Below are 11,985 nucleotides of genomic sequence, written 5' to 3' on the forward strand. Positions count from 1 at the left end.
GAGGAGAAAGGAGGAGGAGAAAGGAGGAGGGGGAGAAAGGAGGAGAAGGAGAGGAGGAGGAGAAAGGAAGAGGGAGGAGGAGGAGAGGAGGAGAAAGGGAGAGGAGGAGGAAGAGAGAGGAGGAGAAAGGAGGAGGAGAGGAGAAGGAAGAGGAGAAAGGAGAAGGAGAGGAAGGAGAAAGGAAAAGAGAGGAGGAGGAGAGGAGGAGAAAGGGCGAGGAGGAGAAATGGAGAGGAGGAGGGGGAGAGAGGAGGAGAAAGGAGAAGAAGGAGAGGAGGAGGAGGATGAGAAAGGAAGAGGATGAGAAAGAAGGAGGAGGAGGAGAAGAAAGGAGGAGGAGAAAGGAGGAGGAGGAGGAGGAGAAAGGAGAAAGGAGGAGGAGGAGGAGAAAGGAGAAAGGAGGAGGAGAGAGGAGAAAGGAGAAGAGAGGAGGAGGAGGAGAAAGGAGGAGGAGGAGGAGAGAGGGAGAGGAGATAGACGGAGGAGAGAGGAGGAGGAGAAAGGAGAAGAGAGGAGGAGGAGGAGAAAGGAGGAGCAGGGAGACTAGGAGGAGGAGAAAGGAGAAGGAGAGGAGGAGGAGGAGAAAGGAAGAGGAGAGGACGAGGAGAAAAGAAGAGAGAGGAGGAGGAGGAGAGGAGGAGAAAGGGAGAGGACGAGGAGAGAGGAGAAAGGAGGAGGAGGAGAAAGGAGGAGGAGGAGAGGAGGAGGAGAAAGGAAGAGGGAGGAGGAGGAGAGGAGGAGAAAGGGAGAGGACGAGGAGAGAGGAGAAAGGAGGAGGAGGAAAAAGGAGGAGGAGGAGGAGAAAGGAGGAGGAGGAGAAAGGAGGAGGAGGAGGAGAAAGGAGAAAGGAGGAGGAGAAAGGGAGAGGACGAGGAGAGAGGAGAAAGGAGGAGGAGGAGAGAGGAGGAGGAGAAGAAAGGAGGAGAGGAAGAGAAAGCAGGAGAAGGAGAAAGGTGGAGGAGGAGGAGAAAGGAGATAGACGGAGGAGAGAGGAGGAGGAGAAAGGAGATAGACGGAGGAGAGAGGAGGAGGAGGAGAAAGGAGGAGCAGAGAGACGAGGAGGAGGAGAAAGGAGAAGGAGAGGAGGAGGAGGAGAAAGGAAGAGGAGAGGACGAGGAGAAAAGAAGAGAGAGGAGGAGGAGGAGAGGAGGAGAAAGGGAGAGGACGAGGAGAGAGGAGAAAGGAGGAGGAGGAGAAAGGAGGAGAAGGAGAGGAGGAGGAGAAAGGAAGAGGGAGGAGGAGGAGAGGAGGAGAAAGGGAGAGGACGAGGAGAGAGGAGAAAGGAGGAGGAGGAAAAAGGAGGAGGAGGAGGAGAAAGGAGGAGGAGGAGAAAGGAGGAGGAGGAGGAGAAGGAGAGGAGGAGGAGGAGAAGAAGGAGGAGGAGGAGAAGGAGGAGGAGAGGAGGAGAAAGGGAGAAGAGGGGGAGAAAGGAGGAGGAAAAAGGAAGAGAGGAGGAGAAAGGGAGAGGAGGAGGAGAAAGGAAGAGAGAGGAGTAGGAAGGAGGAGGAGGAGAGGAGTAGGAGGAGGAAGAGAATGGATGAGGAGGAAGAGAAAGGTTGAGGAGGAGGAGAAAGGACGAGAGGAAGAGGAGGAGAGAGGAGGAGAAATGAAGAGGGAGGAGGAGAGAATGAGGAGGAGGAAGAGAAAGGGTGAGGAGGAGGAGAAAGGAAGAGAGGAAGAGGAGGAGAGAGGGGGAGAAAGGAAGAGAGGAAGAGTAGGAGAGAGGAGGAGAAATGAAGAGGGAGGAGGAGAGAGAAGGAGGAGGAGAAAGGAGGAGAAGGAGAGGAGGAGGAGGAGAAAGGAAGAAAGAGGAGGATGAGGGGCAGAGGAGAAAGTAGTAGGAGAAAGGAAGAGAGAGGAGGAGTAAAAGAGGAGGAGAAAGGGAGAGGAGGAGGAGGAGAAAGGTGGAGGAGGAGAGAGGAGAAAGCAGGAGGAGGAGAAAGGAGAAAGGAGGAGGAGAGAGGAGGAGGAGAAGAAAGGAGGAGAGAGGAGGAGAAAGGAGGAGAGAGGAGGAGAAAGCAGGAGAAGGAGAAAAGAGGAGGAGGAGGAGAAAGGAGAAAGGAGGAGGAGAAAGGAAGAGAGAGGAGGAGGAGAGGAGGAGAAAGGGAGAGGAGGAGGAGGAGAGAGGAGGAGGAGAAAGGAGAAGGAGAAGAGGAGGAGGAGAAAGGAAGAGAGAGGAGGAGGAGAGGAGGAGAAAGGGAGAGGAGGAGGAGGAGAGAGGAGGAGGAGAAAGGAGAAGGAGAGGAGGAGAAGTAAAAAGGAAGAGGGAGGAGGAGAAAGGAGGAGAAGAAAAGAGAAGGAGAGGAGGAGGAGGAGAAAGGAAGAGAGAGGAGGAGGAGGAAAGGAGATGAAAGGGAGAGGAGGAGGAGGAGAAAGGAGGAGGAGAAAGGAAGAAAGAGGAGGAGGAGGGGAGGAGGAGAAAGGAGGAGGAGAAAGGAAGAGAGAGGAGGAGTAGGAGAGGAGGAGAAAGGGAGAGGAGGAGGAGTAGGAGAGGAGGAGAAAGGGAGAGGAGGAGGAGGAGAAAGGTGGAGGAGGAGAGAGGAGAAAGCAGGAGGAGGAAAAAGGAGAAAGGAGGAGGAGAGAGGAGGAGGAGAAGAAAGGAGAAGAGAGGAGGAGAAAGGAGGAGAGAGGAGGAGAAAGCAGGAGAAGGAGAAAGGAGGAGGAGGAGAAAGGAGAAAGGAGGAGGAGGAGAAAGGAGTGGGAGAAAGGAGGAGGAGAAAGGAAGAGAGAGGAGGAGAGGAGGAGAAAGGGAGAGGAGTAGGAGGAGAAAGGTGGAGGAGGAGAGAGGAGAAAGCAGGAGGAGGAGAAAAGAGAAAGGAGGAGGAGAGAGGAGGCGGAGAAGAAAGGAGGAGAGAGGAGGAGAAAGGAGGAGAGAGGAGGAGAAAGCAGGAGAAGGAGAAAAGAGGAGGAGGAGGAGAAAGGAGAAAGGAGGAGGAGAAAGGAAGAGAGAGGAGGAAGAGAGGAGGAGAAAGGGAGAGGAGGAGGAGGAGAGAGGAGGAGGAGAAAGGAGAAGGAGAAGAGGAGGAGGAGAAAGGAAGAGAGGAGGAGGAGAAAGGAAGAGAGAGGAGGAGAATGGGAGAAGAGGAGGAGGAGAAAGGGAGACCAGGAGTGAAAGGAGGAGGAGGAGGAGAAAGGAGGAGGAGAAAGGCGAAGGAAGAGAATGGAGGAGGAGGAAGAGAAAGGGAGAGGAGGAGAAAGGAGAAGTAGAGGAGGAGGAGGAGAAAGGAAGAGAGGAGGAGGAGAAAGGAAGACAGAGGAGGAGGAAGGGGGAAGAGGTGGAGGAGAAAGGGAGACCAGGAGTGAAAGGAGGAGGAGGAGGAGAAAGGAGGAGGAGAAAGGCGAAGGAAGAGAATGGAGGAGGAGGAAGAGAAAGGGAGAGGAGGAGAAAGGAGAAGTAGAGGAGGAGGAGGAGAAAGAAAGAGGGAGGAGGAGAAAGGAGGAGGAGGAGAGAAGGAGAAAGGAAGAGAGAGGAGGAGAGGAGGAGAAAGGGAGAGGAGTAGGAGGAGAAAGGTGGAGGAGGAGAGAGGAGAAAGCAGGAGGAGGAGAAAAGAGAAAGGAGGAGGAGAGAGGAGGCGGAGAAGAAAGGAGGAGAGCGGAGGAGAAAGGAGGAGAGAGGAGGAGAAAGCAGGAGAAGGAGAAAAGAGGAGGAGGAGGAGAAAGGAGAAAGGAGGAGGAGAAAGGAAGAGAGAGGAGGAAGAGAGGAGGAGAAAGGGAGAGGAGGAGGAGGAGAGAGGAGGAGGAGAAAGGAGAAGGAGAAGAGGAGGAGGAGAAAGGAAGAGAGGAGGAGGAGAAAGGAAGAGAGAGGAGGAGAATGGGAGAAGAGGAGGAGGAGAAAGGGAGACCAGGAGTGAAACGAGGAGGAGGAGGAGAAAGGAGGAGGAGAAAGGCGAAGGAAGAGAATGGAGGAGGAGGAAGAGAAAGGGAGAGGAGGAGAAAGGAGAAGTAGAGGAGGAGGAGGAGAAAAGAAGAGAGGAGGAGGAGAAAGGAAGAGAGAGGAGGAGGAAGGGGGAAGAGGTGGAGGAGAAAGGGAGACCAGGAGTGAAAGGAGGAGGAGGAGGAGAAAGGAGGAGGAGAAAGGCGAAGGAAGAGAATGGAGGAGGAGGAAGAGAAAGGGAGAGGAGGAGAAAGGAGAAGTAGAGGAGGAGGAGGAGAAAGAAAGAGGGAGGAGGAGAAAGGAGGAGGAGGAGAAAGGAGGAGAAGGAGAGGAGAAAGGAAGAGAGAGGAGGAGGAGGAGGAGAAGAGGAGAAAGGGAGAGGAGGAGGAGGAGAAAGGTGGAGGAGGAGAGGAGAAAGCAGGAGGAGGAGAAAGGAGAGAGGAGGAGGAGAAGAAAGGAGGAGAGAGGAGGAGAAAGGAGGAGAGAGGAGGAGAAAGCAGGAGAAGGAGAAAGGAGGAGGAGGAGAAAGGAGAAAGGAGGAGGAGGAGAAAGGAGAAAGGAGGAGGAGGAGAAAGGAGAAAGGAGGAGGAGGAGAAAGGAGAAAGGAGAAAGGAGGAGGAGGAGAAAGGAGGGGGAGAAAGGAGGAGGAGAAAGGAAGAGAGAGGAGGAGGAGGAGAGGAGGAGAAAGGGAGAGGAGGAGGAGGAGGAGAAAGGTGGAGGAGGAGAGAGGAGAAAGAAGGAGGAGAGAGGAGAAAGCAGGAGGAGAGAGGAGGAGGAGAAGAAAGGAGGAAGGGGGAAGAGGTGGAGGAGAAAGGGAGACCAGGAGTGAAAGGAGGAGGAGGAGGAGAAAGGAGGAGGAGAAAGGCGAAGGAAGAGAATGGAGGAGGAGGAAGAGAAAGGGAGAGGAGGAGAAAGGAGAAGTAGAGGAGGAGGAGGAGAAAGAAAGAGGGAGGAGGAGAAAGGAGGAGGAGGAGAAAGGAGGAGAAGGAGAGGAGAAAGGAAGAGAGAGGAGGAGGAGGAGGAGAAGAGGAGAAAGGGAGAGGAGGAGGAGGAGAAAGGTGGAGGAGGAGAGGAGAAAGCAGGAGGAGGAGAAAGGAGAGAGGAGGAGGAGAAGAAAGGAGGAGAGAGGAGGAGAAAGGAGGAGAGAGGAGGAGAAAGCAGGAGAAGGAGAAAGGAGGAGGAGGAGAAAGGAGAAAGGAGGAGGAGGAGAAAGGAGAAAGGAGGAGGAGGAGAAAGGAGAAAGGAGGAGGAGGAGAAAGGAGAAAGGAGAAAGGAGGAGGAGGAGAAAGGAGGGGGAGAAAGGAGGAGGAGAAAGGAAGAGAGAGGAGGAGGAGGAGAGGAGGAGAAAGGGAGAGGAGGAGGAGGAGGAGAAAGGTGGAGGAGGAGAGAGGAGAAAGAAGGAGGAGAGAGGAGAAAGCAGGAGGAGAGAGGAGGAGGAGAAGAAAGGAGGAGAGGAAAGGAGGAGAGAGGAGGAGAAAGGAGGAGAGAGGAGGAGAAAGCAGGAGAAGGAGAAAGGAGGAGGAGGAGAAAGGAGAAAGGAGGAGGAGAAAGGAGAAAGGAGTAGGAGGAGGAGAAAGGAGGAGGAGGAGAAAGGAGGAGGAGGAGAAAGGAGAAGGAGAGGAGAAGAAGGAGAAAGAAAGGGAGGAGGAGGAGGATAAAGGAAGAGAGGAGGAGGAGAAAGGAAGAGAGAGGAGGAGAAAGGGAGAGGAGGAAGAGGAGAAAGGGAGACGAGGAGAGAAAGGAGGAGGAGAAAGGAGAAGGAAGAGAATGGAGGAGGAGGAAGATAAAGGGAGAGGAGGAGAAAGGAGGAGAGGAGCAGGAGGAGAAAGAAAGAGGGAGGAGGAGAAAGGGAGAGGAGGAGGAAAAAGGAGGAGGAGAAAGGAAGAGAGAGGAGGAGGAGGAGAGGAGGAGAAAGGAAAGAGGAGGCGGAGGAGAGGAGGAGAAAGGGAGAGGAGGAGGAGGATAAAGGAAGAGAGGAGGAGTAGAAAGGAGGAAATGAGGAGTAGAAAGGAGGAGGAGGATGACAAAGGAGAAGGAAGAGAATGGAGGAGGAGGATGAGAAAGGAGAAGGAAGAGAATGGAGGAGGAGGACGAGAAAAAGAGAGGTGGAGGATAAATGAAGAGGGAGGAGGAGAGAGGAGGAGAAAGGAAGAGGGAGGAGGAGAGAGGAGGAGAAGGAGAAAGGAGAAGGAGAGGATGAGGAGGAGGAGAGGAGGAGAAAGGGAGAGGAGGAGGAGAAAGGAAGGGAGGAAGAGTAGAGAGGAGGAGGAGGAGGGGAAAGGAGGAGGAGGAGAAAGGAAGAAAGAGGAGGAGAAAGGAGGAGGAGGAGAAAGGGAGAGGAGTAGGAGGAGGAGAAAGGAAGAGAGAGGAGGAGAAAGGAGGAGGAGGAGAAAGGAGGAGGAGGAGAGGAGGAGGAGGAGGAGGAGAGGAGGAGGAGCAGAAAGGAAGAGAGAGGAAGAGGAGAAAGGGAGAGGAGGAGAAGGAGAAAGGAGGAGAAAGGAAGAGAGAGAAAGAGTAGAAAGGAGGAGGAGGAGGAGAAAGGAAGAGGAGGAGAAGGAAAGAGGAAGAGGAGATAGGAGGCCTGGCCCTACCCCTTTCTTCTCCCGCACCTAATCAGACAATCAGCGGTGTTACCTTGAAAGCTTGCTATGTGCGGAGCACTGTATTAAACCCTTGGGAAAGTGCACTAATAATAATGATAATAATAATAATGGTGTTTGTTAAGCACTTACTATTTGCCAAGCACTGCTGTAATTGCTGGGGTAGAGACAAGGTTATCACGTTGTCCCACATGTGGCTCACAGTCTTAATCCCCATTTTAGAGATGAGGTAACTGAGGCACCAGAAAAGTTAATTGCCCAGTCACACAGTTGACAAGTGGCAGAGCAGGGATTAGAACCCACAATCTCTGACTCCCAAACCCATGCTCTTGCCACTAAGCCATATTGCTTCTGCCAACTAGAGTTGGCAGACACATCCTTGCCCTCTTGAAACTTACAGTCCACTGTTGACTTGTTCTAATAATTATAATAATAATAATTATGGTATTTGAGAAGTGCTTACTATGTGCCAGTCACTGTTCTAAGCAGAGAAGCAGCGTGGCTCAGTAGAAAGAGCACAGGCTTTGGAGTCAGAGGTCATGGGTTCAAACCCCGGCTCCACCACTTGTCTGCAGTGTGACTTTGGGCAAGTCACTTAACTTCTCTGTGCCTCAGTTACCTCATCTGTCAAATGGGGATGAAGACTGTGAGCTCCCTGTGGGACAACCTGATGACCTTGTAACCTCCCCAGCACTTAGAACAGTGCTTTGCACATAGTAAGTGCTTAATAAATGCCATCATCATCATTCTAAGCACTGGGGTAGATACAAGCTAATCAGGTTGGACAGAGTCACTGTTGCACATGAGGCTCAAAGTCTTAATCCCGATTTTACAGATGAGGGAACTCGAGGCACAGAGAAGTTAAGTGAGTTGCCCAAGAATATAATGTAGCTGGAAGATGAGATTCCTGCCCTCAGGGGGCTTACTGACAATCCTCCAGGGCAGAGAGACATTAAATAAATTGCAGGTAGGGGAGAAGCAACAGAGTATGTGAATAGTGCTGTAGTGGGAGTGAGGTGAATATCAACCTTTGGGGTGTTCATTCATTCATTCAATCATATTTACTGAGCACTTACTATGTGCAAAGCACTGGACTAAGCACTTGGAAGAGCACAAGACTGTAAGCCTGGTGTGGGCAGGGATTGTCTCTCTTTATTGCTGAATTATACTCTCCAAGCACTTAGTACAGTGCTCTGCACACAGTAAGCGCTCAATAAGTAAGATTGAATGAATATAATAATAAATAGACACATTCCCTGCCCACAAAAGCTCAGATCCAAGTGCGTAGGTGACGTGGAAGGGAGGGAGAATAGGGTGGGCAGATGAGTGGTTGGTCAGGGTAGGGTCCCTGGAGGAGACAGGATTTTAGTATGTTATTGATACCTGTCTACTTGCTTTGTTTTGTTGTCCGTCTCCCCCTTCTATACTGTGAGCCCATGGTTGGGTAGGGATTGTTTCTATTTGTTACCGAATTGTACTTTCCAATCACTTAGTATGGTGCTCCACACACATTTCCCTCTACGCTGTAAGCTCTTTGTGGGCAAGGAATGTGTCTACCAACTCTGATATATTGTACTCTCCCGAGCACTTAGTACAGTGTTCTGCACGCAGTAAACACTCAATAAATACCATCAATCTGTTGATTGGTCACTCCCAACCCCAAGACAGGCTTCCAACATAATGGATGTTGGATGAATGTCCACGAGGGCAGTCGGAGACAGTGCAGTGTTGGGCAGACCATGGGTCTGCATCAGGATGGTATCAGAAATGGTCGGATGGTGAAAGCTTTCCCTTCAAAGCTGGAGAGTTGAATTCTAAACTCACCCCAACACGGCCCCTTCCAGGAAAAGCCCGAGGGACCTTCTTCAAGTGGGGAAACAACTACCTCAACTCTCATGTCCAAAATGAACACAGTTCAAGCAGGAGCCTCCCCTAAAACTACTGTCATTTTTCAGTCAAGCGTTCCTGCTCAGTATGGTATAATATACTTTGGCTGAAGGACAGTCCCGAGGCCCTAGAAGGGAAAGAAAACATAAACAGAGCAATGCAGCTAGACTCTGTTGCTATGAAGCAACCTCTTTAGGTGCCTGGCCCACTAAGGACACAAAAGCACGATTCCTGATCTTTTGAACCAAAGAGAAACATTTCTTCGGCATCAGCTATTCCTTACCAAAGCCGAGAAAGATGGACCAATCAATGAATCAGTGGTATTTATTGAGCGCTTACTGCGAGCACAGCACTGTACTATGCACTTGGGAGAGTACAACAGAGAAGGTATAGACGATTGCCATCAACAAGGAGCTTAAAGGTAGACAGGAAGGCATTGCAGTCTCTCTAGAGGGGATGAAATTATAATAGAGCCTAAAAAAGTAACCAAATGATTATTTCTAATCTGTTCCAGGCCTTCACTGATTCTAAAATTGTCAGCAGATTTTTTTTCCCCCTCCTCCATTGTATTTCCATTTCCAGAATAAACTGAGGTGTTAAGCCTATGGTCTTTATTTATAGGCCTGAGAACATATTACATATTTAGTCATCATTGAAAATTGTGGAGAGGCTGGAACAGACTATCTACAACTAGCATTGGTCTTCAGCCTCTGGGGTGATACAGGGTCCCAGCTAGCTACGTGCACTTCTCTGCCAGGGGATCCCAGCAAATGAAGGTATGCCAATGGCTAGAGGTGATGGGTTGCTTAAAGTGGCTTGAAATAGCCACAGCCTTCTTAGGTTCACTCAAACACCATAGTAGCTGCAACATGTCTTTTTTCTTTCAATTTTGTATCAGGATAAACAATTTTGCATTGTTCCTATGCATTGTTGGGAAGCTTTGTGGCCTAGTGGAAAGAGCACAGGCCTTGGAATCAGAGGATCTGGGTTCTGATCCCTGCTCCACCACATACCTGCTATGTGACCTTGGACAAGTCACTTAACTTTTTTGTGCCACGGTTTCCTCAACTGCAAAATGGGGATTCATTCATTCATTCATTCAATCGTATTTATTGAACGCTTACTGTGTGCAGAGCACTGTCCTAAGCGCTTGGGAAGTACAAGTTGGCAACATATAGAGATGGTCCCTACCCAATAATGGGCTCACAGTCTAGAAGGGGGAGACAGACAACAAAACAAAACATGTAGACAGGTGTCAACATTGTCAGAACAAATAGAATTAAAGCTATTATGCACATCATTAACAAAATAAATAGAATAATAACCATGTACAAGTAAAATAGAGTAATAGATCTGTACAAATATCTATACAAGTACTGTAGGGAGGGGAAGGAGGTGGGGTGGGGGGTATGGGGAGGAGGAGAGGAAAAAGGGGGCTCAGTACGGGAAGGCCTCCTGGAGGAGGTGAGCTCTCAGTAGGGTTTTGAAGGGAGGAAGAGAGCTAGCTTGGTGGATGTGTGGAGGGAGGGCATTCTAGGCCAGGGGAAGGACGTGGGCTGGGGGTTGGTGGCGGGACAGGCGAGAATGAGGTACAGTGAGGAGGTTAGTGGCAGAGGAGCAGAGGGTGCGGGCTGGGCTGTAGAAGGAGAGAAGGGAGGTGAGGTTGGAGGGGGCGAGGTGATGGAGAGCCTTGAAGCCATGAGTAAGGAGTTTATGCTTGATTCATAGGTTGACAGGCAGCCACTGGAGATTTTTGAGGAGGGGAGTAACATGCCCAGCGCATTTCTGCACAAAGATGATCTGGGCAGCAGAGTGAAGTATAGACTGAAGTGGGGAGAGACAGGAGGATGGGAGATCAGAGAGGAGGCTGATGCAGTAATCCAGTTGGGGTAGGATGAGAGATTGAACCAGCAAGGTAAAGGTTTGGATGGAGAGGAAAGGGCGAATCTTGGCGATGTTGTGGAGGTGAGACCGGCAGGTTTTGGTGACAGATTGGGTGTGTGGGATGAACGAGTACTGAATCCCCATTTTGCAGCTGAGGAAACTGAAGCACAAAAAAGCTGTGACTTGCCCAAAGTCACACAGCAGGTAAGCGGTGTAGCCTGGATTAGAATCCAGGTGCTCTGACTCCCACGCTTGGGCTCTTTCCCCTAGGACATGCTGGTCCTCTTCAAAAGAGCTGTGTAATTGGGATGTTCTTCAATCAATCGATGTCATTTATATAGTATTTACTTTGTGCAGAGCACTATACTAAACACTTGGGAGAAAACAATACAGCGAAGTTGGTAGACACTGTTCTTACCCTCAGGGAGCTTTTAGTTTCATTCATTCATTCATTCATTCATTCACTCAATCATATTTATTGAGCACATACCATGTGCAGAACACTGTACTAAGAGCTTGGGAGAATACAGTACAATAAGCAGACTTATTCCCTTCCACAATGTCTGCATTTAGAAAACAAAAGGGCATGGCTGTGGTGCAGAAAAGTCGCGTGGCTCAGTGGAAAGAGCCCGGGCTTGGGAGCCAGAGGTCATGGGTTCTAATTCCAGCTCTGCCACATCTGCTGTGTGACCTTGAGCAAGTCACTTAACTTCTCTGAGCCTCAATTACCACATCTGTAAAATGGGGATTAAGACTGTGAGCCCCACGTGGGACAACCTGATCACCTTGTATCCCCCCGCCCCCCAGCACTTGGAACAGTGCTTTGCACATTGTAAGTGCTTAACAAATGCCATCATTATTATTATTATGGGTTGCATATTGCTGAAATAGAGTGTCTCGTGAGTGTTTAGGAAGTTCAAACAGGAATATTCTCTTTCAACATAGTTGGAATTTAAGTTGCTCCTAATGCAAGCCTGGGCATCTCTATTTGAGACTGTATCTAAGAAGAGTGGTTGGTTGTACTTCTGGAAGAAAAACCTTAGTGGTCTGCCCATTAGCTGCAAAATACCCAGACTCTCTGGAACTGGAAATTTCAGCCTCTGGTGGGTTGATTCAGCCCTTTATGCGGGAGGAAGGGAAAGCTCAGTTTGTGTAGTGTATGACCATAGGTCATACAGCCGAGGCATTGCTGAAAAGTCTTTAGTTTTGACCAAGTTTCTTGCCTGTGCTTTAAAGCTCATCTCCCCTCTAGACTGTAAGCTTGCTGTGGGCAGGGAATGTATTTTTTGTATTATTATATTGCACTCTCTCAAGTGCTTCGTAGTGCTCTGTGTATAATGAGCATTCAATAAAAATGGCTGACTGACTGTTGATATTTAAGGCCACCGCTTGTGTGGCAGGGGATTGTTGTGAGATTTTCTTTTTTAATGGTACTAAGTGCTTACTTTGTGTCACGCCCTGTTCTAAAAGCTGTCCCACCCCCGCCCCCATGACTGTTCTCTCATATTTCCCCCCACACACAATTTTTTTGGCTTTAACATAAAACTACATTACCATTGTCCTCTGAAGGCAATATAGAGCTGCTGGAGGAGGGTCTCTGAATTTCCAGGGACCCACCTGGTTACAGGATTCTCATTTGCAGGAATCTGGCTATTATCTGAATGATGGGCTTTTCAAGGAGTTCTGTCTGACAATTAAAGAGAAAAGTCATTTTCAGGAGTCACAAACTGAACAGTTCTT

Source organism: Tachyglossus aculeatus, chromosome 4 (genome assembly GCF_015852505.1).
Source record: "Tachyglossus aculeatus isolate mTacAcu1 chromosome 4, mTacAcu1.pri, whole genome shotgun sequence".
In the NCBI taxonomy this organism is placed as follows: Eukaryota; Metazoa; Chordata; class Mammalia; order Monotremata; family Tachyglossidae; genus Tachyglossus; species Tachyglossus aculeatus.